The sequence below is a fragment of the Stomoxys calcitrans genome, chromosome 1, assembly GCF_963082655.1.
Source record: "Stomoxys calcitrans chromosome 1, idStoCalc2.1, whole genome shotgun sequence".
NCBI lineage: Eukaryota > Metazoa > Arthropoda > Insecta > Diptera > Muscidae > Stomoxys > Stomoxys calcitrans.
The window spans coordinates 87824783-87846481 of NC_081552.1; positions in this window are offsets into that span (position 1 = coordinate 87824783).

A 21699-nucleotide genomic window follows, 5' to 3' on the forward strand; every position below is an offset into this window, starting at 1 on the left:
ATCCAACTTTTTTTGCCCAAAATGCAAGAGCTTGACTTGCATGACATGTGATTTCAACAAGACTGTGTTACATGCAGCACAGCACGCTTAAAAATGGACTTATTGAGAGACGAATTGGTTAAACATTTTAATTTACGTTCGGGACCGGTCAATTGGTCGCCTAGATCGTGTGATTTAACTATGTTAAATCTCATGTCTATACAGACATGCCCACTTCAATTAACGCATTGGAAGACAACATGGGAACATTTATTCGTGATATACCGGCCGAAATATTGGAAAGAGTATGCCAAAATTGAACCAAGCGAATGTACAATTTGAAGCGCAGTCACGGTCAACATTTGTATAAAATAATCTTCAAACATTAAGTAATATGGATCATACTATCGATTCAAATAAAGATTTCACGCATTTTTCGGAAATTTTTATACCCTCCTCCATAAGATGGGGGGTATACTAATTTCGTCATTCTGATTGTAACCACTCGAAATATTCGTCTGAGACCCCATAAAGTATATATATTCTTGATCGTCGTGAAATTTTATGTCGATCTAGCCATGTCCGTCCGTCTGTCCGTCCGTCCGTCCGTCTGTCTGTCGAAAGCACGCTAACTTCCGAAGGAGTAAAGCTAGCCGCTTGAAATTTTGCACAAATACTTCTTATTAGTGTAGGTCGGTTGGTATTGTAAATGGTATTGCCATATAAACCGATCTTGGGTCTTGACTTCTTGAGCCTCTAGAGTGCGCAATTCTTATCCGATTGGACTGAAATTTTGCACGACGTGTTTTGTTACGATATCCAACAACTGTGCCAAGTATGGTTCAAATCGGTCCATAACCTTATATAGCTGTCATATAAACCGATCTTGGGTCTTGACTTCTTGAGCCTCTAGAGGGCGCAATTCCTATCCGATTTGAATGAGTTTTGGCACGTAGTATTTTGTTATGATATCCAACAACTGTGCCAAATATGGTTCATTACCTGATATAGCTGTCATATAAACAGATCTGGGGACTTGACTTCTTGAGCTTCTTGAGGGCGCAGTTCCTATCCGATTTGGCTGAAATTTAGCAAGACGTTTTTATTGTTACTTTCAACAACTATGTCAAATAAAGTACAAGTCGGTTCATAACCTGATATAGGTGCCATATAAACCGATCTGGGATCTTGACTTCTTGAGCCTCTAGAGGTCGCAATTATTATCCGATTGGACTGAAATTTTGCACGACGTGTTTTGTTACGATATCCAACAACTGTGCCAAGTATGGTTCAAATCGGTCCATAACCTTATATAGCTGTCATATAAACCGATCTTGGGTCTTGACTTCTTGAGCCTCTAGAGGGCGCAATTCCTATCCGATTTGAATGAGTTTTGGCACGTAGTATTTTGTTATGATATCCAACAACTGTGCCAAATATGGTTCATTACCTGATATAGCTGTCATATAAACAGATCTGGGGACTTGACTTCTTGAGCTTCTTGAGGGCGCAGTTCCTATCCGATTTGGCTGAAATTTAGCAAGACGTTTTTTATTGTTACTTTCAACAACTATGTCAAATAAAGTACAAGTCGGTTCATAACCTGATATAGGTGCCATATAAACCGATCTGGGATCTTGACTTCTTGAGCCTCTAGAGGTCGCAATTATTATCCGATTTGCATGAAATTTTGTACGACGGATTCTTTCCTGACCATCAACATACGTGTTTATTATGGTCTGAATCAGTCCATAGCCCGATGCAGCTCCCATATAAATCGATCTCTCTATTTTACTTTTTGAGCTCACAAAGAGCGCAATTCTTATTCGAATTGGCTGACATTTTACACAGGTCTCCAACATATAATTTAATTGTGGTCCAAACCGGACCATATCTTGATATCGCTCTAATAGCAGAGCAAATCTTTTCTTATATCCTGTTTTGCCCAAGAAGAGATGCCGGGAAAAGAACTCGACAAATGCGATCCATGGTGGAGGGTATATAAGATTCGGCCCGGCCGAACTTAGCACGCTTTTACTTGTTTTTTGTATATTTTAAACTTTTCTATAGCTCTTAAAAAATCACCCTTTACATCGCCACTATGACCTGATCAACGATACATAGGGACGTCGTTTTCCATGCAAAGTTGAGACCAGTTATGCCAATATTACTTTATTTCGCCAGATTCGCCCCATATTTCAATTTTCTCCGACCGTTGGCCCTTTGCTACCCATGTTCGAACAACATCTAATGCGCCGTTTTGCTTCTGAAACTGACAAATTTTCAGGAACAACTTGCACAGCGAATACGCTGCTATCCTCACTTTCTGCACTGGAACGATTTCTTCATTCTTCGCACGGTCTACGTGAAAGAGCGTCAGCATAGCCGTGACTTCACTCCCTTCGATGCTGTATAAACATGTCGTTCTGTTGAAGCCGTTCTATTCAACGAGAAAGCTGGCCATCGGGTTTTTTAAAGACGTACAACTATATTAGAGACGCATTGTAAGTACGTATGCGAAAAGGCCGACCGAATAGATAATGCTTAAAGTGTGTAGTGGCTAGTATAATAGCCAACAGTTCTTTACGTCTAACACAGTGGTTACGCTCTGCTTCCTGCATTAACTTGCTGTAATACTCTATTACCCGTTCTTTTTATAACCACCACCGAAGAATGGGGGTATATTCATTTTGTCATTCCGTTTGCAACACATCGAAATATCCATTTCTGACCCTATAAAGTATATATATTCTTGATCAGCGTAAAAATCTAAGACGATCTAGACATGTCCGTCCGTCTGTCTGTTGAAATCACGCTATAGTCTTCAAAAATAGAGATATTGAGCTGAAATTTTGCACAGGTTCTTTTTTTATTCATAAGCAGGTTAAGTTCGAAGATGGGCTATATCGGACTATATCTTGATGTAGCCCCCATATAGACCGATCCGCCGATTTAGGGTCTTAAAAATCCATTTATTTTCTTTTAAAAAATCCGCAATTACTTTTTGGGCAACCCAATAGTTGGCATATAAACCGATCTCTCGATTTAAAGTCTTTGCCCCATAAAAGGCGCATTTTTAATCCGATTGCACTGAAATTTGACACACTGACTTATGTTATGCTTTTCGACATCCGTGTGGTTTATAGTTCAGATCGGTTTATTTTTAGATATAACTACTAAAAAGACCAATATTTTGTTATATACAATTGAACAATAACTTTTACTTATTGGTATCTGGTCCAAATCGGAACATAGCTGCTATGGGGCATAAGGTATGAATTTTGCACCGGATTTTGAGGAAAAGTGGTTCACATATATATCCGAGGTGGTGGGTATCCAAAGTTCGGCCCAGTCGAACTTAACGCCATTTTACTTGTTCATCTTGTAACAGGCTGAGCACAGCTCCCACTACACAGTTGGATGCATCAGTGCAATTTATGAAGAGTCCAGAGCAAGCGGTGGTAAATTTCTCTTTCAGGACTTCAAAACCTTTTTGTGTATCCGTGGGCGTACAACTGTGCAAAAGTGTTGAACAAATTTTCGGTACTATGAAACAAAACTCAAAAATTATCATACTTGCCTTTTGTTTTGCGGAATCGGCCAATTCTTAACAGATGCTACTTTTGATGGATCCTTTTCTAATCCGTTTCGCTATACAATATGCCCCAAGTAACGCACCTGCGAATAGAAAAAGAGGCACATTTTTTACCCTCCAACATACGATGGGCGTATACTAATTTCGTCATTCCATTTGTAAAACCTCGATATGTTCGTTCGTTCGTATACATATTCTTGATCGTCCGTCCATCTGTCTGTCTGTCGAAATCACACAAAATTTCAAAGGAGTAAAGCTAGGCGGTTGAAACAAATACTTCTTATCAGTGTAGGTCAGTAAAAATTTGTTTATGTTTTGTTATGACTTCCAACTACTGTGCTTAGTATGTCGCAAATCGGTACATAACCTGATATAGCTGCCATATAAATCGAACTGGGATCTTGACGGACATAGCTAAATCGAATCAGAAAGTGATTCTGAGTCGATCGGTATACTTATCAATGGGTCTATCTCTCTTCCTTTTGGGTGTTACAAACTAATTCACTAAGTTATAATACCGTAGTGGTGTAGGGTATAATATCAATTTGTGTTTGTTTGTATGTTTGTTTGTGTGTTCCTTATAGATTCAAAAACGACTGAACCGATTTTTTTTTTGAAATTTTTACAGATGGTACATAATGATCCTATGATGAAAATAGGGTACTACATTTTTGATATCTAAAGAGAGGGCGGACCCTCCCCTTACCCTAATTTTCAAAAACGCCAGATCTTGGTGGTGGGTGGTGTGATTTAGGAAACAGTTAGTGTGCTCTCTTTTAGTAACCTAAAAATAACAAGTAAAAGCGTGTTAAGTTCGGCCGGGCCGAATCTTACATACCCTCCACCATGGATCGCATTTGCCAAGTTCTTCTCCCGGCATCTCTTCTTAGGCAAAAAAGGATAAAAGAAAAGATTTGCTCTGCTATTATTATATTATTACATGTTGGAGACCTGTGTGAAATGTCAGCCAATTCGAATAAGAATTGCGCCCTTTGGGGGCTCAAGAAGTAAAGTAGAGAGATCGATTTATATGGGAGCTGTATCGGGCTATAGACCGATTCAGATCATAATAAACACGTATGTTGATGGTCATGAGAAGATCCGTAGTACATAATTTCAGACAAATCGGATAATAATTGCGACCTCTAGAGGCTCAAGAAGTCAAGACCCAAGATCGGTTTATATGGCAGCTATATTAGGTTATCGGTCGATTTGAACCATACTTAGCACAGTTGTTGGATATCATAACAAAACACGTCGTGCAAAATTTCATTCCAATTGGATAAGAATTGCGCTCTATAGAGGCTCAAGAAGTCAAGACCCAAGATCGGTTTATATGGCAGCTATATCAGGTTATAAACCGATTTGAACCATACTTGACACAGTTGTTGGATATCATAACAAAACACGTCGTGCCAAAATTAATTCAAATCGAATAAAAATTGCGCCCTCTAGAGGCTCAAGAAGTCAAGACCCAAGATCGGTTTATATAGGAGTTGTATCAAAACATGGACCGATTTGAACCATACTTGACACAGTTGTTGGATATCATAACAAAACACGTCGTGCAAAATTTCATTCCAATCGGATAAGAATTGCGCACTCTAGAGTCTCAAGAAGTCAAGACCCAAGATCGGTTTAAATGACAGCTATATCAAAACATGGACCGATATGGCCCATTTACAATACCAACCAACCTACACTAATAAGAAGTATTTGTGCAAAATTTCAAGCGGCTAGCTTTACTCCTTCGGAAGTTAGCGTGCTTTCGACAGACAGACGGACGGACGGACGGACGGACAGACGGACGGACATGGCTAGATCGACATAAAATGTCGCGACGATCAAGAATATATATACTTTATGGGGTCTCAGACGAATATTTCGAGTAGTTACAAACAGAATGACGAAATTAGTATACCCCCCATCTTATGGTGGAGGGTATAAAAAGTTGGTATCCAAATTTCGGATTGAGTACCTAGGGGGGCTGCCCCACCGCCAAAACCAACCAACTATATATAGACCAATCATAACAATATGGGACTCAAATAAAAGGTATTTAAGAGTAGAAAACGTATCTGCCATCCAATTGTTGGACTGAGTGTTTGAGGGACCACCTTAACCCCCAAAACACCCCTAAATCGGAAATATTTACCGACCTTGACAATATGGGACTCAAGACATTTGCGAGTAGAATACGAATTTGGTATCCAAATGTGGGACAAAGTTTCTGGGAGTGCACCCCTTCCGCAAAACACCCCCCAAACAGGACTTATTTACTGATGATGGCAATATGGGGATCAAATTAAAGGTATTTAAGTGTATAATACGAATAAGATATCCAAATGTGGGACCAGGTGTGTGGGGAGCCGCCCCTTCCAAAATACAACTCCCAAAGCGGACAAATTTACTACAATTGCAAAATGGAGGCTCAAATGAAAAGTCTTTAGGAGTAAAGAACGAATCTGATATCAATATTCGGGAAAAAGTGTTTATGGGGCCACCCCACCCCCATTACACCAACCATATAGGAAGTATTTGCTGACTTTTCCAATATGGGGCTGTAATAACAATTATTTTAGAGCAAAACACGAATCAGATATGTAATTTCAGGGCCAAGTAGAGCACGATGCTGATATATTTCCAGTGCAAAGTGTTTGGGGGACCGCCTCACTCCCCAAAACACCTCTAAATTGGGCATATTTACCAACCACGTCAATGCTTGGCTCAAATGAGAGGTATTGGGGGTCTACCCCTTCCCTAAAACTTCCCACAAACAACAAGTATTTACTGACAATCAAAATATGGGGCTCAAAAAAAGGTATTTGGGAGTAGAATACGAATCTGATAGTCAAGTGTGGGGCCATTATTTGGGGCACCGCTCCTTTCCCAAAACACCCTACAAAGAGTGAAAATTTTGTTCGAGGACGCCTCATCCCATAAACTCCCCTTAAACCAATGGCACTATGAGAGAAGAGCACAATGCAGGTATTTTTTTCTGGGCCAAAAGCCTTAGGGACCACCTCACCCCCGAAAGCACCCCTAAATCGGACATCATGACAATATCGACCTGAACTAAAGACTTTTAAAAAGGACTATATCTAATGGAGTATATATATATATATATATATATATATATATATATATATATATATATATATATATATATAAATATATATATACTAGCTGAACTAGCCCGCTCAGCTAGGCCTTCTTTTACTTTGTATGAAACAAAATTATCCTTTGAATATTTATTTTCGACAATTAAATAGCTTTTTTGTGAAATACCATGCTATGGAAAGAGTATATCGCTTGACTAACAGTTTAACAATATAAGTGCCTTTATCTGAATCCCGCACGATCTTTGTTGATCTCTGCCCCCCAATACCTTTCATTTAAGCTCTACATTGACATGGTCGATAAATTTCCTCGATTTAGGGGAGTTTTGCGGATTGGGGGTTTTGGGGATTGGGGTAGTCCCTCAAACACTAAGCCCGGAAAATATATCAGCAACGTGCTCTATTCTCATGTATCTATATATCATTTATTTGAACCCCATATTGCCATTGGCCTCAAAATTGCATGTCAAATTCGTTCCAGTGGCTCAGAGTTTCAAATTGGGATATAGGCTTATATAGCAGCTATATCACGTTATCTACCGATTTACAGTTTTTGGAAGTCATAGCAAAACTACATCTGCAAAATTTCAACCTAATTTTATAAGAATTGCGCCCTGTACAAGCTGAAAAAGTCCAATCGGAAGATCGGTTTATATGGCGGCTATATCAGGTTATGGGCTGACTTAGACCAAACATGGCACAGTTCTTGGAAGTCATTCCTCAACGATATGTGCAAAATGCAAAATGTGTGAAATATCGGATATTGACGCATACTGCAGCAAAGCCATTGTAAATTCTGTCACCATTTCATTGAAATTGAAAATAGAGCGAATCGTATATTGCAAAATACGAAGCCATTCTCGCCCAAAATTTCAACAAAAAAAAAAACAAAAAGTCGAATTTCTCCGAAAGCATTTTGAGCATTATCCAGCAAAAAAAAAAAGAAAAGTGAAAATCGGATCACAAATAAAGTCTTGGCAGTTCGAACAATTTTTCGAAATGCCGAGGTGACCAACTCCAGCGGGCTTCCAGGAGGCGCCCGGACCACCAAGGGCCGTTAAATCTTGCACATGATCTAAATAGCACCTCAGCTCTAACCGTTGAAGATTTCAAAGAGTTATCTCTATCCATTCTAAAATGGAATATTTGTTACAAGTTTTTTTTTTTTGGTTCATTCCATTGTGCAACATCTTGTCCACAGTTTTTTTTTAAGATTACAAAAAGTTTTAGTGAGCTACTGAAAAATTAACCTTTGCTTAATTTGTGTGTTTACAATTGCCTTACCAAATTGCCCCTCAGCCTCATTTCAAGTAAAGATTTGTATACATACACAGTTTGTAGGGATGATGTTCTCAACTTGAACATGAAATCAACTTGAAATCAACAACGCGCATTCACAAAAACCTTCCCCACACATTGACAATATTTTTTACAACACCTGTTTATGATTTGACAGTAGCAAATTTGGTAATGCTCGGACTAAAAATGTGGCTACCACATCCATAAAATCACATATCGGGTGAAAGATATATATGGGAGCTTTATCTAAATCGGAACCGATGCTTTCCAATTTTAATATTTTTCATTCGTAGGCCAAAACCAGCAAGGAAGGGCAAAAATCGGGCGGTGCCGAAATTATAATACACTACACCTACCCTATAAGTACAATGTGGGAGCTGTATGCAATTCAGAAACAATTTTAATGGACCTCGGCGGATGATTTCAGATCCGAATAAATTTCGAGACAATATGTTCAAACTGTAATAATTACGGTTGAAAAATTACAACATTATTGCAAATTACCCAAAATAAGCCGAACATAATATTGCTATAAGGAGGGATTTTGTTATGACTCTCGACATTACTGGTGAATTTCATAGAAATTGGCCCAGATTTAAATATAGCTGTCATAAATGTATATCGACCGATTTTCATTTCAAGAGCAACTGCAAGCGCATTTTTTGACCAAACTAAATTTTTTGATATAGCTTCCATAAATATGTTCTGACTATTTTGGGTAATTTGCAATAATGTTGTCATTTTTCAACCGTAGTTATTACAGTTCGAACATGTTACCTCGAAATTTATTCGGATCGGAAATCATCACAAAAACTTTTTGTAATCTTTAAAAAAAAAAAACTGTGGACAAGATTTTGCACAATGGGATGAACCAAAAAAAAAAACTGGTAAGAAATATTCCATTTTAGAATAGATAGAGTTAACTCTTTGAAATTAAACGGTTAGAGCTGAGGTGCTATTTAGATCATGTGCAAAATTTAACAGCCCTTGGTGGTCCGGGCGCCTCTTGGAAGGCCGCTGAAGTTGGTCACCTCGGCATTTCGAAAAATTGTTCGAACTGCCATGACTTTATTTGTGATCCGTTTTCAAAATTTTTTTATTTAGCTGAACAGTGCTCAAAATGGTTTCGGAGAAATTCAGCTTTTTGTTTTTTTTTTTTTTTGTTGAAATTTTGGGCGAGAATGGCTTCGTATTTTGCAATTTAAGATTCGCTCTATTTTCAATTTAATGCATGTCATGAAATGTTGACAGAATTTACAATGACTTTGCTGCAGTATGCGTAAATATCCGATATTTCACCTAAAATTAAATAGTTTGGAAGTAAATAAATTTAAGTTTTTGGTCAAAAAAAGTTTATCATTGATTAGTCTTTATTGAAAAAAGTTGCATAAATGCATTTTTTCCTTCTTCTTTTTTGTATAGAGGACATATTTTAGATGCTTTTTAAGTGAAGTTTAAACAAGATATGTCAACTTAAATGGTTACAATATACTCTTCAAAATAGGCATTTAAAAACAAAAAAAAAATCTTATAAAAAATATTGAAAAACCCCACGAGTTCTCAAATTGTAAAGCCCAGATCCCTCATTCGGGCTAATGTTTTATACCCTCCACCATGGGATGGGGGTATTCCAATTTCGTCCTTCCAGATGTCACACCTCGAAATATGCGACCCCATAAAGTATATAAAGGGTGATTTTTTTGAGGTTAGGACTTTCATGCATTAGTATTTGTCAGATCACGTGGGATTTCAGACATGGTGTCAAAGAGAAAGATGCTCAGTATGCTTTGACATTTCATCATGAATAGACTTACTAACGAGCAACGCTTGCAAATCATTGAATTTTATTACCAAAATCAGTGTTCGGTTCGAAATGTGTTCATTCACCGTAACGTTGCGTCCAACAGCATCTTTGAAAAAATACGGTCCAATGATTCCACCAGCGTACAAACCACACCAAACAGTGCATTTTTCGGGATGCATGGGCAGTTCTTGAACGGCTTCTGGTTGCTCTTCACTCCAAATGCGGCAATTTTGCTTATTTACGTAGCCATTCAACCAGAAATGAGCCTCATCGCTGAACAAAATTTGTCAAAATTTGAACACATTTCGAACCGAACACTGATTTTGGTAATAAAATTCAATGATTTGCAAGCGTTGCTCGTTAGTAAGTCTATTCATGATGAAATGTCAAAGCATACTGAGCATCTTTCTCTTTGACACCATGTCTGAAATCCCACGTGATCTGTCAAATACTAATGCATGAAAATCCTAACCTCAAAAAAATCACCCTTTATATTCTTGTTCGTCATGACATTTTAAGTCGATCTAGTCATGCCCGTTCGTCTCTCCGTTTGGCAAAAGCTTGCTATCTTTCGAAGGAGTAAAGATAGGGGCATGAAATTTCCTGCTAGTGTAGGTCGGTTGGGATTGTAAATTGGCCAAATCGGTCCATGTTTTTATACAGCTGCCTTACAAACCGATCTTGGGTCTTGACTTCTTGAGCCTCTAGAGGTCGCAATTCTTATCCAATTGGGCTGAAATTTTGCACATATCGTTGAGGAATGACTTCCAAGAACAGTGTCATGTATGGTCTAAATCAGCCCATAACCTGATATAGCCGCCATATAAACCGATCTCCCGATTGGACTTCTTGGGCTACTACAGGGCGCAATTCCTATCCAATTTGGTTGAAATTTTTCAAATGTAGATTTGGTATGACTTCCAATAACTGTACCATGTATGGTCTAAATCGGTTGTTAACCTGATATAGCTGCTATATAAGCCTATCTCCCAATTTGATACTCTGAGCCACTGGAGGGCGAAATTTTTACTCGATTTGCCTGATATTTAGGATGTGATATTTTTCTATGGCTTCTAACAGCCATGACAAGTACGGTCCACATCGGTCAATAACTTGATGTAGCTCATATATATATTGAAAAATTCATTCACATAACTTAAAAAATGCAATCAATGGTGGAGGGTACACAAGATTCGGTCTGATCGATCTTAGCACGATTTTACTTGATTTAACTTCATATGTACCCATTTGTAGTCTCCACAGCAGTTTTTTTAAAAAAGGCCGATTTTGATATCATCTTTACCCGATATGGGTATTTTGGGTTTTTTTAGAAAAGTCGGGAAAAATTAATTTTTGGACTTTTGAAGACACTTTTATCTGCAAAATTCAAAAGGAATTATTTATATAAAGATATCTTTTTACAGTTTTCTCACCTAGGATCTTGAAAATTTGGACACGATGTCGATAACACTTCAGCTTTAACGATTTCAAAATATTATCTCCATACGTTTTCAAACGGCATATTTTTTTTACTATTTTTTTTTTTCGGTTCTATCCCAATGTAGGTTTTCAGTACGTAAAGGGCAGTGGAGCGAATATAGATTCGGATCATTACCTTGTTCCAGCAAAGGTTCTCACCCGTTTGAACATGGCGAGGAAAGAACGGTCTGCAAACATAACAGATGGCAGCGGCATACTTCACTCGACGGACCCAACTGCTTGATGAAAGCACTCCTTGTTCCGATGATATAACGGCGTAGTGGCAAGAAAACCTATGGTACGACCAAGAGTGTCGAGATGCTACTGAAACCAAGAATACTGCAGAGACAAAGAAGGAAATCTGGCAACTGACACAGATAGCATGCTGAGGATATGGAACGAACATTTTACCCAACTGCTAGTGTCCGATGTTGGCGGCGAAGAGGATACCACAGAACCAATCCCTGATGATGGTATGGAATGTTTACCTCCTAGTCAAAATGAGGTCCAAGTATCAATAACCCGACTAAAGAACAACAAGGCAGCAGGAGCCGACGGGTTACCCGCTGAACTATTTGAGACCGGAGGCGACATGCTGATACGGCGTATGCATCAGCATATCTGCGCAATCTGGCTAGAAGAATGCATAACCGATGACTGGAACCTCAGCATACTATGTCCCGTATACAAGAAAGGAGACAAGACGGAATGTGCCAACTACAGAGGAATAAGTCTCCACCCCATCGCATACATGATACTCTCGAGTGTACTGTGTGAAAGATTAAAACCTTAAGTCAATGAGATATTTGGGCCCTATCAATGCGTCTTTAGACCTCGTAAATCCACCCTGGACCAGATATTCACACTGCGCCAAATCCTGGAAAAGACCCTAGAAGGACAAATCAACACCTACCATCTCTTTGTTGACTACCAAGCCGCCTTCGATACCCCATTACATTCAAAGGTATTTCAAGCCATGTCTGAGTTTGATATCCCTGCTCAATTAATAAGACTTTGCAGGATGACTCTTGCTGGTACGCGTTTCTCAGTAAGAATAGGAAAGAATCTCTCGGAACCATTTAATACCGAACTAGATTTTATATCCTGCTGGAGAAAATTATACGAGATGCAGATGTGAATAGATATGGCACTCTAATCACAAGATTAGTGTGCCTTGCCGGCGACAAGGCATACTTGCCTATGCCGACGACATCGATATTATAGGTCGGTCACTGGAAAGAATCGAAAGAGAGTCAGTGGAAATGGGTCTGGCAGTTAATGGAGATAAGACAAAATGGATGGTTTCAACTCTCAAAACGCCTTGTACAACCGAACAGATAAAGAAAATGGAGAAAGTTGGGAACCACAACTTTGAGATAGTCAATAACTTGTTCTACCTCTACACCGCCGTAACCGAAACAAATGACAGCAGTGAAGAATAATACTGGCAAACAGATGCAACATTTGATTAAGTAAGCAGTTTAGCAACAAGGCCACCTCTCGACTGACGAAGATTACACTATACAAGACACTGATACTACCCGCGTTGTTATATGGTTCTGAGGCATGGGTACATGTGAAAGCAGATGAGGCAGTGCTTGGAGTATTTTAGAGAAAAATTCTTCGTAAAATATATGGACCACTTTGCGTTAATGGAGAATATAGGCGACGATATTATTACACGTATAAAAATACAACAGCTGCGTTGGCTAGGTCATGTTGTCAGAATGGATGGAGAAGCTCCAGCAAAGAAGTCCTTTGAAGGCAATCACGGTGGTACACGCAAACCGGGAAAACCAAAAGCCCGATGGAAAAATCAAGTGGTGGGAGACACCTCGAAACTTGGTGTCAGAGATTTTAGAAGAGCGCAGGAGATTGAGGCGCTTGGAACGCTATTCTATGTTCGGCTAGTGGAACAAATGTTCTGTCAAAGCCAATTCAAGTAAGTAAACGGCAGTGGACAGTTTTGAACGTTTCGTTCAGACAAATCTGTTGTGATGTATGAAAAATTGGTTTTGATCTAATAACATCTATTTGTTGATTCACTTTTATGAACCAATATTTGTCCCTTTGACAACTACATGATTTATTTTTCTATGGGTATACACTGTGTGTTGTCGCACACCCAACTACAAGGTATAAATATATAGGCATTCAGACTGATAGGAAATTATGTTGCAAAATCATGGACCATCTTTGTCATTATCATACTCGGGCGTTGTTGGAAACATTGTCAACAAGCGTGGATGATTTTATGGACATGCGTTGTTGCTACATGCGCTGAACGTTGTAAACCTCATCCCTACGAAATGTGTATGTATACCAACCTTCAGTTTAAATGACTCTTAAAACATTGTATGTATATAGCCGGCCGTGGTACAATTTGGTAAGGCGTTTGTAAATACGTAATGGGATTGATAGAACACAGGTTTGATACTCATCGACACACAAAATCTTTTTTCAATCTTTTAAAAAGCTGTGCACTAGAGGTTGTTAAAACGTGAACGGCTGTGGACGTTTTTTCACTGTAACTGTAATTAGTTTATAAATATTTGTGGTTGATCTAATGACATCTATGTGTTAATTCACTTTTATGAACGAATGTGGTCACATTGTCAAAGCCGTGCGCTGCATCTCTCTTGGGTCATTCTTCTTTGCTCTGGAATTCAAGACTTCCCAGGGTGTAATGCCATTCAAAGTTGAAAATCAGTCGAACCACAGCCGTAAACTAACTACAACTCCCTGGTACTTAGCCCCCGGAGAGATCAGCAAATCTATCCCATCCCATCCCGGACAGGTTACCTGGAAACCCCAGCTTTTGTTTCCTAGTGAAAAACTCAGTTTTTCTGGGCTGATGACCTATTCTTTAATACCCTGCTTAAACCGTTTAAACTCATATTTCATGTTGCCACAGTTTGTTATGATAAGAACTTCAGTCCCAATTCAATGTCCTTTCTAAGCATTACTACAACTACCACTACTGATCTAAGGAAATTGTGTTGTAAATTTACAAAACATTATTACCTAAAACAAACTCACAAACCCACATACATATTAAATCTTGTACTCTTCGATGCAATAGAAATTTGGTTGACGCAACAAAGGACCTCGAAAGCTAAATATTTACATACATACACACCTACCAACTCAGTAGGAGACAACACATGACATACTGGCATAAAAGTATTTTATGGAAAATTACATGTGTATGTGTGTCCGTCTCTGAGGTTCCGTATTCAAAGGCAATCGAAAATTTAAATTGCAAACAGATCGAAAATTAAAACCAGCAAGGAAAGGCAAAAGTCGGGCGGTGCCGACTTTATAATACCCTCCACCTACCCTAAAAATACAATGTAAGAATAATCTAATTCTGAACCAATTTTGATGGACCTCGGCGGATATTTCCAGGTGGGTTATGAAAATGCCCGTATCAAATTTCGAGCAAAGCAAATATGTTCAAAATGTAAATCTAAATCGATTTTGACCAAACTTCTTAGATATTGTGGTAGTCATTGAGGAAAGCGCTGCACACAATTTTGGAAAGATTGGTCAAAAAAGCACTTGCATTGGCTTTAGAAGTGAAAATCGGGCTTAAGAAGTGAAAAGTGGCAGCTATATCTAAATCTGCACCAATTTCTATGAAATTCACCAGTAATATTAAGAGTCATAAGAAAATCCTTCCTGCCAAATTTCGAGGAAATCGGTTAACAAATGAGCATATTATTGAAATGTTACTCAAAATCGAACGAACATATATATGGGAGCTAAATCTAAACTCACCCGATTTTGACCAAACTTTATAGATATTGTGGTAGTCGACTAGGAAAGCATTGTACGAAGTTTTGGCAAGTTTGGTAAATAATTGCAGTGGTTCTAGGAATGAAAATTGGGCGATATACATGTATGGCAGCTTTGTCTAAATCTGAACCCATTTCTATGAAATTCACCAGTAATATTAGGAGTCAGAAGAAAATGCTCTCTGCCAAATTTCGAGAGAATCGGTTAACAAATGAGCACTTTATTTCAATATTTGTCAAAATCGGACGAACATATACATGGGAGCTATATCTAAATCTGAACCGATTTAGATCGCACTTTATAGATATTGGGAAATCATCGAAAAAAGCGTTGTCCGAAATTTTTAGGAACATTGGTCAATAAATGCGCTTGCAGTGGCTCTAGGAGTGAAAATCGGGCGATAAATATATATGAGGGCTATACCTAAATCTGGACCGATTTCTAAAAACCAAAATTCAAGAGAATCGGGTAACAAAAGACAATTTTATTGCAATCACCAGTAATTTTGATAGTCATAAGAAAATCCTTCCTGCAAAATATCGAATGAATCGGTTTACAAATGACCATTTTATTGCAGTATTACTGCAAATCGGACGAACATATATATGGGAGCTATGTCCGAATCTGGACCGATTTTTTTCAATTCGTCACCCGGTCGAAAAAATACCCGTAACAAATTTGAAGACGATCGGATGAAAATTGCGACCTGTAGTTTGTATACAAATTAACAATTAACAGACGGACATAGCTAAATCGAATCAGAATGTTATTTAAAGTCGATCGGTATACCTATCAATGAGTCTATCTCTCTACCTTTTGGGTGTTACAAACAAATGCACTAAGCTACAATATAATAGCCTGTACCACAGTAGTGGTGTAGGGTATAATTAAATTTTATGCCGTTCTTGTTTGTGTATGTTTGCATGAAATAAACAACAAAAAATAATTAAGAAACATTTGAGTTAACATTTTACGGTAATCTAAAATACCTTATGTATATGCTTTAGGGGTTTACATTCAAACAGTGTTCAAGAGTTGCAAGTAAGAATTTAAGTTAAATGTTAGAAAAGAACAAGTAAAAGCGTGCTAAGTTCGGCCGGGCCGAATCTTATATACCCTCCACCATGGATCGCATTTGTCAAGTTCTTTTCCCGGCATGTCTTCTCAAGCAAAAAAGGATATAAGAAAAGATTTGCTCTGCTATTAGAGCGATTTCATGATATGGTCCGGTTTGGACCACAACTAAATTATATATTGGAGACCTGTGTAAAATGTCAGCCAATTCGAATAAGAATTGCGCCCTTTTGGGGGCTCAAGAAGTAAAATAGAGAGATCGATTTATATGGGAGCTGTATCAGGCTATAGACCGATTCAGACCATAATAAACACGTATGTTGACGGTCATGAGAGAATCCGTCGTACAAAATTTCAGGCAAAACGGATAATAATTGCGACCTCTAAAGGCTCAAGAAGTCAAGATCCCAGACCAATTTGAACCTTATTTGACACAGTTGATGAAAGTAAGAATAAAAAACGTCTTGCGAAATTTCAGCCAAATCGGATAGGAATTGCACCCTTTAGAAGCTCAAGAAGTCAAGTCCCCAGATCTGTTTATATGACAGCTATATCGGGTTACGGACCGATTTGAACCATACTTGGCACAGTTGTTGGATATAATTGCGCACTCTAGAGGCTCAAGAAGTCAAGACCCAAGATCGGTTTATATGACAGCTATATCAAAACATGGACCGATACGGCCCATTTACAATACTAACCGACCTGCACTAATAAGAAGTACTTGTACAAAATTGCAAGCGGCTAGCTTTACTCCTTCGGAAGTTAGCGTGCTTTCGACAGACAGACGGATGGACGTGAAATGTCGCGACAATCAAGAATATATATAATTTATGGGGTCCCAGACGAATATTTCGAGTAGCTACAAACAGAATGACGAAATTAGTATACCCCCCTCCTATGGTGGAGGGTATAAAAAGATATATTATAGGATTAGGAAAAGCAAAGACTGTCTTTAACTATTTAAGTCGAAAGTAACGAAAACCATAGTTTCTGGTGGAAAACGAACGCTCGAGCTCAACAATGTTAAATAATAGCAAGTAAAAAGGCATTACGAAGGGCCGAGATTAACTATGGATACCCACCACCATTATTATATATCCTGTCTGTATTACGTCTAAGTTAGACGAAAAATTAACCATTTATCAACTCAAGACGTTTATTTAGGAGATCAGTATTTATAGAGCAATGTAACATTATGATCTACATCGGTTCTAGAACATATTCGGCACATATATTAATTCTTAAATCTCATCCTTGGTGCATTTATACCAATTTTAACTTTCAACCCAATTATTGTAATATCCTCATATATGCTGTTGTGAATGAAATTGTAAAATATTTTAAAACTAGTTTGACCCGTTCGCGAACCGGAGATCTAAACAAGAACCTATGCCTCTAACCACCACCTTGGTAAATTTTTACCACTCTATACTGTACTCCATATTTAATACACAGTGGTACCAAGCTGTACCAGGGATGTGGGTGGAAGAAAGAGGATGGTGTCTAATGGTTAAAAGATGTTTTGCAACTCTATGTACTAAAATTTAACGAAATCAGGTAGTTACTGCGTTACTGCAGAAGGAGGCGGACTATATAGCGCCCCATTTGGCCGCTAGCTGGCAGCAGGGTAGTGTTTTTTCCCAAGCTCGGCAAGTTATACGACACTAAAAGCCTACAAACCTTTTTGCTCAAAATTATGGAACGTACCATGGATACCATGATAAAGAATAGGACATCCAGCGAAATGCTCAAATACAAACATCATGCCTATGTCTTTTCTATTCATTCAGCGAATTGCTGATATGCGGCATGCCTATATCAAGGGATAGTCGGTGCATAAAACATAGGAGAAAATAAGGGAGAAAGTGGCCCAGAGCACGCCAAAGCGGACCACTATAAAAGCTTATTACGGGTCCTGAATGGGGACTGCTACGCAGACGATGTTATAATACTTCAAAGTGATAGAAATCCGATTCAATTATGCCGATAGGCCGAAAGAGGCGACTGCGCTGTATTTATGGGTCTGAATGTTAATCCAGAGGAGACTGAAATCTGCCTGATCTCGCTCAAGTCGAAGGTGGGCCAATTTGATGCACCACGTCAAGAAGTCATATCGGGAGATCGGCTTATAAGGGAGCCATTTCAGGTTATACACAGATTTTTAACACCTGTGACGGTTGTTGGAAGTCCTTCCAAACACTATGTGCTAAAATTCAGCCAAGCAGGATAACCGTTATGGCTTCCAGGAGCTCAAGGAGTTGTTAGTCTATTTGACAATACTTGGCCCGAATTTTGGAAGTCATAACAAAACATTTTGTACAAAATTTCACCCATATTGGATAATATTTGCGGTTTCCAGTTATATACCGACTTGGACATGAAGTTTTGGAGTTAGGAAAAAAACTACATGTAAAATATTATCAACCGGACACTGATGCTTCTAGCGGCTCCAGATTTCAAATAGAAGGACAGCTTTATATGATAGATACACAGATAAAAATAATTTTAGAAAACAACTACGAATGTTTTTAATTATCCTGCAACAATTCATTTTAAATCTCCCATATAACAACAACAACAATATATCCAAAAGCAAGGCAAAATACCATTTAACCAGCCAATGCATGTGCTTTGCTTCGTGTGATGGTGTTGTTGTTTTTATACCCTCCACCATAAGATGGGGGGTATACTAATTTCGTCATTCTGTTTGTAACTACGCGATATATTCGTCTGAGACCCCATAAAGTATATATATTCTTGATCGTCGCGACATTTTATGTCGATCTAGCCATGTCCGTCCGTCTGTCCGTCCGTCCGTCCGTCCGTCTGTCCGTCCGTCCGTCCGTCCGTCTGTCTGTCGAAAGCACGCTAACTTCCGAAGGAGTTAAGCTAGCCGCTTGAAATTTTGCACAAATACTTCTTATTAGTGTAGGTCGGTTGGTATTGTAAATGGGCCATATCGGTCCATGTTTTGATATAGCTGCCATATAAACCGATTTTGGGTCTTGACTTCTTGAGCCTCGACGTGTTTTGGTATGATATTCAACAACTGTGCCAAGTATGGTTCAAATCGGTCCATAACTCGATATAGCTGCCATATAAACCGATCTTGGGTCTTGACTTCTTGAGCCTCTAGAGTGCGCAATTCTTGTCCGATTGGAATGAAATTTTGCACGACGTGTTTTGTTATGCTATCCAACAACTGTGCCAAATATGGTTCAAATCGCTTCATAACCTGATATAGCTGTCATATAAACAAATCTGGGGTCTTGACTTCTTGAGCCTCTAGAGTGCGCAATTCTTATCCGGTTGGAATGAAATTTTGCACGACGTATTTTGTAACGATATCCAACAACTGTGCCAAGTATGGTTCAAATCGGTCCATAACCTTATATAGCTGTCATATAAACCGATCTTAGGTCTTGATTCTTGAGCCTCTAGAGGGCGCAATTCTTATCCAATTTGAATGAATTTTGGCACGTAGTATTTTGTTATGCTATCCAACAACTGTGCCAAATATGGTTCAAATCGCTTCATAACCTGATATAGCTGTCATATAAACAAATCTGGGGACTTGACTTCTTGAGCTTCTAGAGGGCTCAATTTCTATCCGATTTGGCTGTAATTTCGCAAGACGTTTTTTATTGTTACTTTTAACAACTATGTCAAATAAAGTACAAGTCGGTTCATAACCTGATATAGCTGCCATATAAACCGATCTGGGATCTTGACATCTTGAGCCTCTAGAGGTCGCAATTATTATCCGATTTGCCTGAAATTTTGTACGACGGATTCTCTCATGACCATTAACATACGTGTTTATTATGGTCTGAATCGGTCTATAGGCCGATACAGCTCCCACAACTCTTGAGCCCACAAAGGGCGCAATTCTTATTCGAATTGGCTGACATTTTACACAGGTCTCCAACATATAATTTAATTGTGGTCCAAACCGGACCATATCTTGATATCGCTCTAATAGCAGAGCAAATCTTTTCTTATATCCTTTTTTTGCCTAAGAAGAGATGCCGGGAAAAGAACTCGACAAATGCGATCCATGGTGGAGGGTATATAAGATTCGGCCCGGCCGAACTTAGCACGCTTTTACTTGTTTTTTTTTTTTGTTCGGCTCGCGCTGCTTTGTCTCGTTTGTTTTACTGCTGCTCTCGGGTTTTCCTCTGTCACTCTCTACTATTACCCTTAAAATGAAATTTTAATAATTTTGGTTTTGAGAACACGCTTGCACGCTTCCTCCAGCCTAACGACATAACCCAGCAAAAAATATTGCACCCCCGGATGCAATAGTATAAGTAAAAGCCATCATGACATTAGAATACACAGTTGCTTCCAGCATGCATGATTCTTGTGATTCTTGTGTCCCACTTAAATGCGATTGTTTAAAGATCCAAAGTTCGCATCTTGTTTCAGGTAAGGTAATGGTGAAACCAGTTCACATAGTTTAGTGCTTCTCTCTTAACATCAAAAATTCAACATAAGCACCACATATTAAATTTTCCTTTTTCATGCTAAGTACAGTTTTAATAAAAAACGCCGTTTTCTACTAATAATACCCCAGAAAATATAACGTTTTTTATAAATTTTTGCTGTTGCTTTTATTAGCAGTATTTCAGTATGTAAAAATAAATCGTCAATATATATACATACATGAAAGGTATTCTATGTAGCTTTAATTCAAGTGCAATCCCAAGTTACCAATATTAATAAATTATCTTATATAAATAATATTTTATGAATTGAAAAATACTCCATTTTACAATAAAAAGTCAGGTAGCATCTCATAGTAACAAAAAACTTAAAAAGTAAACAAAATAGATTCTCAGGAATATTCAAATTTGAATTCAGTCTCAAGTGAGTCAAATACTAGTTAAAAACTATAAAAAGAGTTTATTTCATTTATTTGCAATGGGAGGAATTTTTATAATATTTATTATTTTACGTTATTATTTACAAGCGGGCAAAGAGTCGAGCTAATTTGACCAAGGGAATGATTATCACAAGAAATTGTTTCATATTGGTTATTTTTCAACAGTCGATTATCCTTTCTCAATTCAGCTACAAACATAAACTTTGTTATTTCGTTGTTCTTCTATAAATATAAAAAGTCAGTAATTATTTATAATTTATATAATGAAACAAGTAAAAAGGCATTAAGTTCCGCTATGGGAGCTATATTAGGTTGCAAACCGATTCGGACCGTACTTTGTAAAGTTGTTGGATATTATAACGGAACACAATATGCAAAATTTCAGCCAATTTGTCCAAGGTCTCAAGAAGTCAAATCGGGAGATCGGTTTACATGGGAGATGTATCTAAATCTGAACCGATATAGTTCATTTGCCTTCCCCAATGACCTACTTCAATAGTTACTATCTGAGTAACATTTCAAGCGGCTGGCTTTACGCGCTCTACCGCTGTCGTGAGTTCGACAGACGGACGGACGGATGGACTCGACTCAGAACGTTGAGACGATCAATAGTATATATACTTTATGGTGTCTTAGACGAATATTTTGAAGAGTTACAAACGAA